The 13,675-nt window shown below is 42.9% G+C and overlaps 2 pseudogenes; one reads left to right on the forward strand and one right to left on the reverse strand.

The window, feature by feature from the left end:
* Positions 1 to 442: 442 nt before the first annotated feature.
* On the reverse strand, positions 443 to 649 carry LOC142266684 (U2 spliceosomal RNA; annotated as a pseudogene).
* Positions 650 to 12,941: 12,292 nt separating this feature from the next.
* Positions 12,942 to 13,142, forward strand: LOC142266694 (U2 spliceosomal RNA; annotated as a pseudogene).
* The last annotated feature ends 533 nt before the right edge of the window (positions 13,143 to 13,675 follow it).

Raw genomic sequence — 13,675 nt, forward strand, 5'->3', positions numbered from 1 at the left:
ATTAAGTGATTATTGGCTGCAATGGGGCTTTCTGGCTGGTGCCAGCCTCTTTTCTTAGCACACAGGAACCACAATCCCTACATCATGCTTCAATGGATTCTCTCATCCCAGCCCAGTAAAACTACATATTTTACACAGTCATAAGCAGCCAAAAGGGATCTATTCTATTCAATTGCAAATGATCTAGATAAGGCTGAGAATAAGATACTGCACGGGACATAGCAGAGTTGGTCAAGTTGAGTGGAGATGAGTTTGCTATTTGGCACAGCTTTTTGCATCAATAAAGCAAGTAAAAGGTGTGAAAGATAAAAAAAAGGGTGAAAGTGTGAAAAGTGAATTGGCCAAATTGAGGTACATATAAAGTTTTTGCTTTCTTTCAATTCACTAATGGGGCTCATTTGAATCAGGTGAATTGAGTTCTGCTTTTGGAAACTGGGTTAAGAAGGGGTGCACCGGTCCTGGAGGTACTGCAATACCAGGTCAATGCGTGGAGTGGACAGAGCAAGATTTTTTCCATCTCCTTGTTCTAAAAATCCATTTAATATATGGTCCCCAGAGAGGGGACGTATCAGATATTAAACTGATAAGAACAGATTTAATTTTTTTTTTTTTCTGTTTATCAGTAGGACTTCAAAATAACAAAGGTGATCGCCTCCCGTTGCCTGGGAACCGTCCAGGCACAAGAGGGCTATGTGTCACCAGAAGGCGCACACACTTCCTCAAGGCCGGCAGACGTGCAATCCCAGGCACCTTCCAGTACCGACCAAGGTAGCGTCCTCCGAAACTACACTTGATCTTAGCCAAAAGGCCGAGAAGCTATAACCCGAATTGGTTACGGCCTTGAGTGGCACCCTGGCCTATACCGGACACATCTTAGGGAGAGGGAGACAAACCCACGCCTACAGAAGACATTTTGTCACCCAAGCCAACCCTTGAAAAGGCTGTTTTGCAGAGCAAAAACAAGAAGAATGGTGCTTTTTGCAGCCGCCGCCCACTGCAATGAATCTGAATAACTCCTCCTTTTGGACACAAGCACCTCCCCTCCCCCTTGCAGTCTTTCCAATTCATGATACAAAAAGACGGACGGACAGGACAGGACAGGACAGGCTGCCTGACTTTCCGTCACTGCCACCCTTTGCCATCCTTGCCCGTAGAAAGCCCTTTCATCATCCCCAAACCCTAATCTTTTCCCTTCCCTTCCCAGATGCGTCTCACTCCCTTTCATTAGGAAGTGAGCGCAGCCTTTTCTCCGTTCTGCACATGCGCGACGTTAAACACAAATGCGCAGGCGTGCGTTCCATTACCCTCACTGCATTCCACTCCCATACAGGAAGTGGGCGCAGCTATTACTACGGTCGCACATAAAAGAACCCACGGCCACCACTGCACATAGCTGACTCCACCACAGGACACCCACTTCTACACCAACGCAGGTAAGACAGGATCGGCACCTCTATGCTCCCGTTACAATCAGGCTCAGTCACCATGTGATAACGCTCTCAACTCTTTAGTTGCAGGCTCCCCTTGCTTCACCTACACTGGCTGTGCTGCCATTTCCTCTCCCACCTGGAAGGTATACTTTATTCCACTATTTTCCTGTTTCTCTATTCCCCCTTTTCCCATAACCTACTTTTATCTGCATTTGTGGGGTATCTATATGCTATTTACATCATAGTTTTATTCATTAATATGGAAGGGAAGAGTGCCCATGAGAGTGTTGAACTGCGGAGAGCAAGAGATTAAGCTGCTCCGATTTGCCACCATTGATAAGCTGTTCTCAGTAGATACACATGCTATCCAAACAGCAGCATCCACCATTGCTTCAGCCCACCCATTCAGTGACAGCTCACCAAGTCAGCCAGAGGAGTGGTGTAAGGAATTACACGTAGGCACTGACTCCACACCTTCACATCACAAGAAGGGGGTCTACAGGCTAGTGCAAGAATACGAGCAAGTCTTCAGCAAACATCCGCTAGACTTTTGAAGAATAAAAGGGGTCAAACACTACATCCCCACAAGTGCACACCCACCCATCAAAGAGAGATATAAGCCAAAACTACCTGCACATTACCAGTGTACCAAGGACATGTTGAGCAACATGAAGGAGGCTGGGGTTATCCGTGACAGTTGTAGCCTCTGGGCAGCTCCGTTGGTCCTGTTAAAGAAGAAGGACAGCACCACTCCCCTGTATTGAGGAATAGCTAGCTGCATTGAGAACTGCAAATTATTTTTCTACCCTTGATCTCACTAGTCGCTATTGGCAAGTGTCCGTTGCTGAGGCAGACCGGGAGAAGACCGCCTTTGCCACCCCGATGGGTCTCTGCGAGTTCAAAAGCATGCCCTTCGAGCTGTGCAATTTGCCAGGAACCTTCCAGAGGCTGATGGAATGCTGCTTGGGACACCGAAACTTTGAAACGGTACTGCTATACCTTTATGATGTTATTGTTTATTCTAAAGCAAACAAGATTTTAGGGTGTATAAAAAGGGAGATTAGATCCGGTGATCCCAACGTATTGTTACCCCTCTATAAATCACTTGTAAGGCCACATCTGGAATATGGGGTAAAGTCCTGAGCAGGTTGATAACCATTGGTTTGAGCATGGTAGGGTGTAGTGCGCATCTTCCTGCATCGGTAAAAGCTGCAGAAGTCCTTGAAGATTTCCGCTTCAAAGGCTGTGCCTTGATCTGTGAGGACTCTCTCTGAGTAGCCATGAGGTCTGCATAAGTGTGCTTGGAAGACCTTCGCTGCAGTATGGGCCATTAGATCTTTGACTTGTACCACAACCATAAATCTCGAGTAGTTGTCTACCATCGTAAGTGCATACGTGAGCTCGCCTCGATATTCTGCAACAAAACTCCCTTTTTCGATTTCAGTTTCAGCAAACACTCCTCTTCCTGTAGAAAATATTTATCATTACCTAAGACAGTCATTCTAATGCATGACAATATTAAGGCAATTTAGTTAAAACTTGTTTTAACTCACCTTTAAGGGGATTGATGTATTTCATGGTCAATCCAGGTTTGTCAGTGATGGCACTGACATAATGTATGGCGTCTTTTTCGGGCGTTATCCTTTGCCTTTTCATTGTGAAAATCCAGTTGCCTATATCAAAGCAAATTCTACTACTTGTAAAGTATGCAGAAAATGAAATGTAGAACATATAACATCAACTGCTTAGGAACGCATCATAGGTTAGTACTTAAAAGGATATTGTCATGTTCTAGTCATAATGCAAGCTGGACATTTTTCATGTTACCCTGTAATCGCCGGCCTGTTCTAATGCTCACAAGCCAAGATATAGGCTCAGCTGCTACGGCTTCCCTCTGCCTTCTGAATGAAACTTGAATATGTCTGGGTCACTGTGTATATAGCAGGTGCTCAGAAAAAATAAGAGTCAATTCAATAGAAATAGCTCTGGCACACTATAGTGATCAATAACGTAAGAAAGGAACTCTTGGAATGCTGAAAATTCTTTATTTGTGCAAAAGGATAATTCATCCAACGTTTCGACCTTGTTTTTAGGTCTTTATCAAGGATAAAGTTATCTAAGATCATAAAGGGTTACAAAACCATATAAACACGTAATTAGTACATAGTACAACATAACAGTACAATATATTGCTACTTGAGAGTACAATGGGTCAAATGACCATGATGCACATACAAAAAATTTTTCCAAAGCCATAGTGAAAACATTTGTACTGAGGAAAGAAAATTTCCACATGACCTATCTGGAGAAACATTCTGGATCAAACAACCAAAAATAGTCAAGCAGGTAAATACACACCTATATGGATAACAGGATGATATGTGTTCAATTGTATAGCGTCATTGCCATTAAGGTACAAATGGAAAACTTGCAATCCTATATAGTGAAGGAAATGAACACATATCATATCAAAGAACACAGGAACATGGGTGTGAGAAAAACCTCAATGTTTATACTTTGTTCTTTATAATGGTGTGAACATGTATATGTCTCAGTACCTTATGCACTTGAGAATTCTAGTGAGTAGATCATGAAAGCCTATTTCAGAACTGGAATCGGTAAATAATTGTAGGTGGAATCTAAATGAAAAGATGGTACAAGTGTTATCATGACACGTGGGCTATAACACAATGGACCGTGTGACAAAGAAGAAAGGAGAGAAAGAAGAGGAAGAAAATGCAACTACCTGTAACATTACGTGATAGTCACTGGTAAGTATCACTTGACAATTCAAGTGAAAAAGGATTCCTTTATTAAAGGGTTCTCAGTCGCCTCAGGATCATGAAATACTAGGGTAAATGATATGAGAATGGGTAAGAAGCACCACTAAAGGAAATATGAGATGCAGGACATATATCTATAAACCCCTGAACTACATGATAGAAATAAAAAGAAGAAAAAAGAAAAAAAAGAAGAAAGAAGAAGAACACATAGAATGCGGAAAGAGAATGGGTACAACTACCTGAGTTACTGCAGGGAGGCCCCTGGTTGGTATTGTGAGGGTTAGTGGAATTCCTTCACTGAAGGGTTCTCAGTTGCCTCAGGTTCGTGAAAAATGCTATAGACAAATAATGCCCGGAGAAAAGGGGTTCATATACAGCGAATAATGGTAATACAAGGTACATGTGTCACATGTAATAGTATATATATATATATTGTACTAAGCTCTACACCAGAAATAGAAAGTAGTCCCTCTGCCTTCTGTCTAGGTGCCCTGAGTTATGTCCTGTAAACTGTCACAGGGACCCAGACACACATGTGTAGTAGGGGAATATCCCTGCTGAGATGCCAGTGCTAGAGCACTCGTTTGCTGTGGAGTTGAACGCTATGTGAGCAGTTCTTACCTTCAATGAGCAGAAGTCTCTTTTTTCAGATTTCAATATCTCTGTGGGTATCTGGCAGAAATATGGAATACTCTTTACTGCTAAGACCCTGTACACCACTCCCACTAAAGGGGGCTTTACACGCTGCGACATCGCTAATGCGGAGTCGTTGGGGTCACGGAATTTGTGACGCACATCCGGCCGCATTAGCGATGTTGCTGCGTGTGACACCGATGAGCGATTTTGCATCGCTGCAAAAACGTGCAAAATCGCTCATCGGTGACATGGGTCTCCATTCTCGATTATCGTTACTGCAGCAGTAACGATGTAGTTCGTCGCTCCTGCGGCAGCACACATCGCTCCGTGTGACACCGCAGAAACGAGGAACCTCTCCTTACCTGCCTCCCAGCCGCTATGAGGAAGGAAGGAGGTGGGCGGGATGTTCCGGCCACTCATCTCCGCCCCTCCGCTGCTATTGGGCGGTCGCTCAGTGATGTCGCTGTGACGCCGCACGGACCGCCCCCTTAGAAAGGAGGCGGTTCGCCGGTCACAGCGACGTCGCCGGGCAGGTAAGTATATGTGACGGGTCTGGTCGGTGTTGTGCAGCATGGGCAGCGATTTGCCCGTGTCGCGCAACAGATGGGGGCGGGTATCCACACTAGCGATATCGGGACCGATATCGCAGTGTGTAAAGTAGCCTTTAATAAACTGTGTAAAGGATTTTAAGTAAAAATCCACAATAAACCAGCGCTAGATGGGTTTTTATAATTTTATTAATAGACCACAAATAAAAATTTTTTGCTATCCTTGTTTCAAGACAGAGTATTTGATAATATACAATACACTGATTTTTACTAAAACCAAGGACCACATAAAACAAGGACCACATAAAATAAAAAATGAAAGTAATGAGAATAAAATTATTTTGTATAACCAATTAACTTCGAGGTGATACAATATTCACATTGATTTAGTTTTACCAGTCTAATGTAATGCCCCGGCCGGTGGCATATATTTTGTTTGGTTAATAATTTAGACTTATACAATGAAAGATGTACTATACCACCCCTGGCTAACTTACAAGTTTTAAGTTGTACAATATAAGTTTGCGACGTTATATTCATATATAGGAAGGCAAACAATATTGGCAATTTAGTGGCACCCACCATACGTAATCTTACAGCACCTAATAAGGGAGGATTATTTGGCCTGAAAGGTTTTTTTCCATGCAAAAGCTGTATAGTATGTAAGAATACAAAAAATATTTCACGGAAATCCTTCTTACAGGGGCAGTCAGAAGTCATGATTAGAGAATTTATTACATGTCAATCAAAGGGAGTAGTATATTGCATTCAATGTCCCTGTCAGAAAAAATACATTGGGAGAACTATTAGACCCCTATGGAAAAGGGTGGGTGAGCACATTAGAAGTGTTAAAAATAAATGTACTAAGCACCCCCTATCCAGACATTATGTGTTAAAACATGGAGGGTCCTTTAAAGGATCCCAAGTATGGGGCGTACAAAAAATAACTAAGGATTGGAGAGGTGGCGATTTCATTAAAAAAATGTCACGAGCAGAAAGCCAATGGATTTTTGAATTGAACACCTTGAAACCATATGGACTCAATAATGATATAGAACTGTTTGCTTTTAATTAATTTATATTTTTATAGGTAGAGGAGTAATAGGTACTGATAATAATACGGAGAGAAGGAAAAAAAAATAAATAAAGCGATTGTCATGGAGATATATGTGTATATATGCATAATATATATTAAAATTGGTGCTTCACTTGCCCAAGGTTGATGTAGATATAAGGGGCTTTTCATATTATAGCAAATTTATATTACACCTTTATGATGTCCTTTTGTTAAATTTATTGTTGAAAAAAAGCATATGCATATATACACATTGTCTTCCCAGTATATGATGATACAAGCAAGGCTATATATAGGTCTTTTTAGAAAAACCTTTAGAAAAACCTTTGCACATAATTATATTATATGGCTATTATGAACGGTCTTTCACAAATTGATATATGTAGTGGTCATTGAATGTTGGTTGAATTTAAACATTGTTTAATTTTATGCAAATTATAACCAATTAAATATATGCATAAATAGTGCTCTAGGCAACAGCTGAGTTATCCTTGAGGAAGGGGGCCGTTACACGCCCCCGAAACGCGCGTCGGATCAGGACTCTGTTTTTGCCTACCTCACCTGTGCGGTGATAACCTGCCAAGTAATCTCTCCCTCGTGTGGAATCAACCGGCTTCCACTGGACACGGTACGGATTGCCTGCTGGAGAGGTTGAGAGGTTACCGCTGACATTTCCTTTGTCTGCAACCAGGATACATTGGTACCTCCAGCGGTTCTGCATTGCTCGTTTGGAAGCGGATCGGAGCCTTGTGTGGTGCTAACCTGCCAAGCAACTTCCTCCTGTGTGGAATCAGTCAGCTGACACTGGATACGGTCTGGACTGCCCGCTGGAGAGGCTGAGTAGTTACCGCTGATCTTATTGTTGTCCGCAGCCAACATCTTGGTGCTTTCAGTGGCTTCGTACTGCTTGATTTCGAAAGTACATTTGGGAGAATACGGGAACGGCTGGTTTGTGGCCTTGTGAAGTGTTATAAAGGCTCTGTAAAGAGGGATGTCGGTAACCATACATCTCCCCCAGAGCCAGCACTAGTCGCGGCCACTGGCCTCAAAACGTCCGCTCTGGAAGTCTAACAGGTCAATCCTGTACATAGCGGTTCCAGCCTAATCAACGGAGAAATCCGGGGTGTTTTTTGCGGTCAAGTTGTTGTGAGGTTTATTCCCCCAGGCCCTGGGGGCGAATATAACGTCGCAAACTTATATTGTACAACTTAAAACTTGTAAGTTAGCCAGGGGTGGTATAGTACATCTTTCATTGTATAAGTCTAAATTATTAACCAAACAAAATATATGCCACCGGCCGGGGCATTACATTAGACTGGTAAAACTAAATCAATGTGAATATTGTATCACCTCGAAGTTAATTGGTTATACAAAAGAATTTTATTCTCATTACTTTCATTTTTTATTTTATGTGGTCCTTGTTTTATGTGGTCCTTGGTTTTAGTAATAATCAGTGTATTGTATATTATCAAATACTCTGTCTTGAAACAAGGATAGCAAAAAATTTTTTATTTGTGGTCTATTAATAAAATTATAAAAACCCATCTAGCGCTGGTTTATTGTGGATTTTTACTTAAAATCCTTTACACAGTTTATTAAAGGCTACTTTACACACTGCGATATCGGTCCCGATATCGCTAGTGTGGATACCCGCCCCCATCTGTTGCGCGACACGGGCAAATCGCTGCCCATGCTGCACAACACCGACCAGACCCGTCACACATACTTACCTGCCCGGCGACGTCGCTGTGACCGACGAACCGCCTCCTTTCTAAGGGGGCGGTCCGTGCGGCGTCACAGCGACGTCACTGAGCGACCGCCCAATAGCAGCGGAGGGGCGGAGATGAGTGGCCGGAACATCCCGCCCACCTCCTTCCTTCCTCATAGCGGCTGGGAGGCAGGTAAGGAGAGGTTCCTCGTTTCTGCGGTGTCACACGGAGCGATGTGTGCTGCCGCAGGAGCGACGAACTACATCGTTACTGCTGCAGTAACGATAATCGAGAATGGAGACCCATGTCACCGATGAGCGATTTTGCACGTTTTTGCAGCGATGCAAAATCGCTCATCGGTGTCACACGCAGCAACATCGCTAATGCGGCCGGATGTGCGTCACAAATTCCGTGACCCCAACGACTCCGCATTAGCGATGTCGCAGCGTGTAAAGCCCCCTTTAGTGGGAGTGGTGTACAGGGTCTTAGCAGTAAAGAGTATTCCATATTTCTGCCAGATACCCACAGAGATATTGAAATCTGAAAAAAGAGACTTCTGCTCATTGAAGGTAAGAACTGCTCACATAGCGTTCAAATCCACAGCAAACGAGTGCTCTAGCACTGGCATCTCAGCAGGGATATTCCCCTACTACACATGTGTGTCTGGGTCGCTGTGACAGTTTACAGGACATAACTCAGGGCACCTAGACAGAAGGCAGAGGGACTACTTTCTATTTCTGGTGTAGAGCTTAGTACAATATATATATATATACTATTACATGTGACACATGTACCTTGTATTACCATTATTCGCTGTATATGAACCCCTTTTCTCCGGGCATTATTTGTCTATAGCATTTTTCACGAACCTGAGGCAACTGAGAACCCTTCAGTGAAGGAATTCCACTAACCCTCACAATACCAACCAGGGGCCTCCCTGCAGTAACTCAGGTAGTTGTACCCATTCTCTTTCCGCATTCTATGTGTTCTTCTTCTTTCTTCTTTTTTTTCTTTTTTCTTCTTTTTATTTCTATCATGTAGTTCAGGGGTTTATAGATATATGTCCTGCATCTCATATTTCCTTTAGTGGTGCTTCTTACCCATTCTCATATCATTTACCCTAGTATTTCATGATCCTGAGGCGACTGAGAACCCTTTAATAAAGGAATCCTTTTTCACTTGAATTGTCAAGTGATACTTACCAGTGACTATCACGTAATGTTACAGGTAGTTGCATTTTCTTCCTCTTCTTTCTCTCCTTTCTTCTTTGTCACACGGTCCATTGTGTTATAGCCCACGTGTCATGATAACACTTGTACCATCTTTTCATTTAGATTCCACCTACAATTATTTACCGATTCCAGTTCTGAAATAGGCTTTCATGATCTACTCACTAGAATTCTCAAGTGCATAAGGTACTGAGACATATACATGTTCACACCATTATAAAGAACAAAGTATAAACATTGAGGTTTTTCTCACACCCATGTTCCTGTGTTCTTTGATATGATATGTGTTCATTTCCTTCACTATATAGGATTGCAAGTTTTCCATTTGTACCTTAATGGCAATGACGCTATACAATTGAACACATATCATCCTGTTATCCATATAGGTGTGTATTTACCTGCTTGACTATTTTTGGTTGTTTGATCCAGAATGTTTCTCCAGATAGGTCATGTGGAAATTTTCTTTCCTCAGTACAAATGTTTTCACTATGGCTTTGGAAAAATTTTTTGTATGTGCATCATGGTCATTTGACCCATTATACTCTCAAGTAGCAATATATTGTACTGTTATGTTGTACTATGTACTAATTACGTGTTTATATGGTTTTGTAACCCTTTATGATCTTAGATAACTTTATCCTTGATAAAGACCTAAAAACAAGGTCGAAACGTTGGATGAATTATCCTTTTGCACAAATAAAGAATTTTCAGCATTCCAAGAGTTCTTTTCTTACGTTATTGATCACTATAGTGTGCCAGAGCTATTTCTATTGAATTGACTCTTATTTTTTCTGAGCACCTGCTATATACACAGTGACCCAGACATATTCAAGTTTCATTCAGAAGGCAGAGGGAAGCCTTAGCAGCTGAGCCTATATCTTGGCTTGTGAGCATTAGAACAGGCCGGCGATTACAGGGTAACATGAAAAATGTCCAGCTTGCATTATGACTAGAACATGACAATATCCTTTTAAGTACTAACCTATGATGCGTTCCTAAGCAGTTGATGTTATATGTTCTACATTTCATTTTCTGCATACTTTACAAGTAGTAGAATTTGCTTTGATATAGGCAACTGGATTTTCACAATGAAAAGGCAAAGGATAACGCCCGAAAAAGACGCCATACATTATGTCAGTGCCATCACTGACAAACCTGGATTGACCATGAAATACATCAATCCCCTTAAAGGTGAGTTAAAACAAGTTTTAACTAAATTGCCTTAATATTGTCATGCATTAGAATGACTGTCTTAGGTAATGATAAATATTTTCTACAGGAAGAGGAGTGTTTGCTGAAACTGAAATCGAAAAAGGGAGTTTTGTTGCAGAATATCGAGGCGAGCTCACGTATGCACTTACGATGGTAGACAACTACTCGAGATTTATGGTTGTGGTACAAGTCAAAGATCTAATGGCCCATACTGCAGCGAAGGTCTTCCAAGCACACTTATGCAGACCTCATGGCTACTCAGAGAGAGTCCTCACAGATCAAGGCACAGCCTTTGAAGCGGAAATCTTCAAGGACTTCTGCAGCTTTTACCGATGCAGGAAGATGCGCACTACACCCTACCATGCTCAAACCAATGGTTATCAACCTGCTCAGGACTTTACCCCATATTCCAGATGTGGCCTTACAAGTGATTTATAGAGGGGTAACAATACGTTGGGATCACCGGATCTAATCTCCCTTTTTATACACCCTAAAATCTTGTTTGCTTTAGAATAAACAATAACATCATAAAGGTATAGCAGTACCGTTTCAAAGTTTCGGTGTCCCAAGCAGCATTCCATCAGCCTCTGGAAGGTTCCTGGCAAATTGCACAGCTCGAAGGGCATGCTTTTGAACTCGCAGAGACCCATCGGGGTGGCAAAGGCGGTCTTCTCCCGGTCTGCCTCAGCAACGGACACTTGCCAATAGCGACTAGTGAGATCAAGGGTAGAAAAATAATTTGCAGTTCTCAATGCAGCTAGCTATTCCTCAATACAGGGGAGTGGTGCTGTCCTTCTTCTTTAACAGGACCAACGGAGCTGCCCAGAGGCTACAACTGTCACGGATAACCCCAGCCTCCTTCATGTTGCTCAACATGTCCTTGGTACACTGGTAATGTGCAGGTAGTTTTGGCTTATATCTCTCTTTGATGGGTGGGTGTGCACTTGTGGGGATGTAGTGTTTGACCCCTTTTATTCTTCAAAAGTCTAGCGGATGTTTGCTGAAGACTTGCTCGTATTCTTGCACTAGCCTGTAGACCCCCTTCTTGTGATGTGAAGGTGTGGAGTCAGTGCCTACGTGTAATTCCTTACACCACTCCTCTGGCTGACTTGGTGAGCTGTCACTGAATGGGTGGGCTGAAGCAATGGTGGATGCTGCTGTTTGGATAGCATGTGTATCTACTGAGAACAGCTTATCAATGGTGGCAAATCGGAGCAGCTTAATCTCTTGCTCTCCGCAGTTCAACACTCTCATGGGCACTCTTCCCTTCCATATTAATGAATAAAACTATGATGTAAATAGCATATAGATACCCCACAAATGCAGATAAAAGTAGGTTATGGGAAAAGGGGGAAGAGAGAAACAGGAAAATAGTGGAATAAAGTATACCTTCCAGGTGGGAGATGAAATGGCAGCACAGCCAGTGGAGGTGAAGCAAGGGGAGCCTGCAACTAAAGAGTTGAGAGCGTTATCACATGGTGACTGAGCCTGATTGTAACGGGAGCATAGAGGTGCCGATCCTGTCTTACCTGCGTTGGTGTAGAAGTGGGTGTCCTGTGGTGGAGTCAGCTATGTGCAGTGGTGGCCGTGGGTTCTTTTATGTGCGACCGTAGTAATAGCTGCGCCCACTTCCTGTATGGGAGTGGAATGCAGTGAGGGTAATGGAACGCACGCCTGCGCATTTGTGTTTAACGTCGCGCATGTGCAGAACGGAGAAAAGGCTGCGCTCACTTCCTAATGAAAGGGAGTGAGACGCATCTGGGAAGGGAAGGGAAAAGATTAGGGTTTGGGGATGATGAAAGGGCTTTCTACGGGCAAGGATGGCAAAGGGTGGCAGTGACGGAAAGTCAGGCAGCCTGTCCTGTCCTGTCCTGTCCGTCCGTCTTTTTGTATCATGAATTGGAAAGACTGCAAGGGGGAGGGGAGGTGCTTGTGTCCAAAAGGAGGAGTTATTCAGATTCATTGCAGTGGGCGGCGGCTGCAAAAAGCACCATTCTTCTTGTTTTTGCTCTGCAAAACAGCCTTTTCAAGGGTTGGCTTGGGTGACAAAATGTCTTCTGTAGGCGTGGGTTTGTCTCCCTCTCCCTAATATGTGTCCGGTATAGGCCAGGGTGCCACTCAAGGCCGTAACCAATTCGGGTTATAGCTTCTCGGCCTTTTGGCTAAGATCAAGTGTAGTTTCGGAGGACGCTACCTTGGTCGGTACTGGAAGGTGCCTGGGATTGCACGTCTGCCGGCCTTGAGGAAGTGTGTGCGCCTTCTGGTGACACATAGCCCTCTTGTGCCTGGACGGTTCCCAGGCAACGGGAGGCGATCACCCTTGTTATTTTGAAGTCCTACTGATAAACAGAAAAAAAAAAAAATTAAATCTGTTCTTATCAGTTTAATATCTGATACGTCCCCTCTCTGGGGACCATATATTAAATGGATTTTTAGAACAAGGAGATGGAAAAAATCTTGCTCTGTCCACTCCACGCATTGACCTGGTATTGCAGTACCTCCAGGACCGGTGCACCCCTTCTTAACCCAGTTTCCAAAAGCAGAACTCAATTCACCTGATTCAAATGAGCCCCATTAGTGAATTGAAAGAAAGCAAAAACTTTATATGCACCTCAATTTGGCCAATTCACTTTTCACACTTTCACCCTTTTTTTTATCTTTCACACCTTTTACTTGCTTTATTGATGCAAAAAGCTGTGCCAAATAGCAAACTCATCTCCACTCAACTTGACCAACTCTGCTATGTCCCGTGCAGTATCTTATTCTCAGTCTTATCTAGATCATTTGCAATTGAATAGAATAGATCCCTTTTGGCTGCTTATGACTGTGTAAAATATGTAGTTTTACTGGGCTGGGATGAGAGAATCCATTGAAGCATGGTGTAGGGATTGTGGTTCCTGTGTGCTAAGAAGAGAGGCTGGCACCAGCCAGAAAGCCCCATTGCAGCCAATAATCACTTAATAACTTTTTCAACTTGTCATCATATGGGAGGCCTTCCATTCCTTGTAGTAGTCTAGTTGCCCACCTTTGAACTGACTCTAACTTCTGAATGT

This window comes from Anomaloglossus baeobatrachus, unplaced genomic scaffold, assembly GCF_048569485.1.
Source record: "Anomaloglossus baeobatrachus isolate aAnoBae1 unplaced genomic scaffold, aAnoBae1.hap1 Scaffold_29, whole genome shotgun sequence".
NCBI classification, from domain to species: domain Eukaryota; kingdom Metazoa; phylum Chordata; class Amphibia; order Anura; family Aromobatidae; genus Anomaloglossus; species Anomaloglossus baeobatrachus.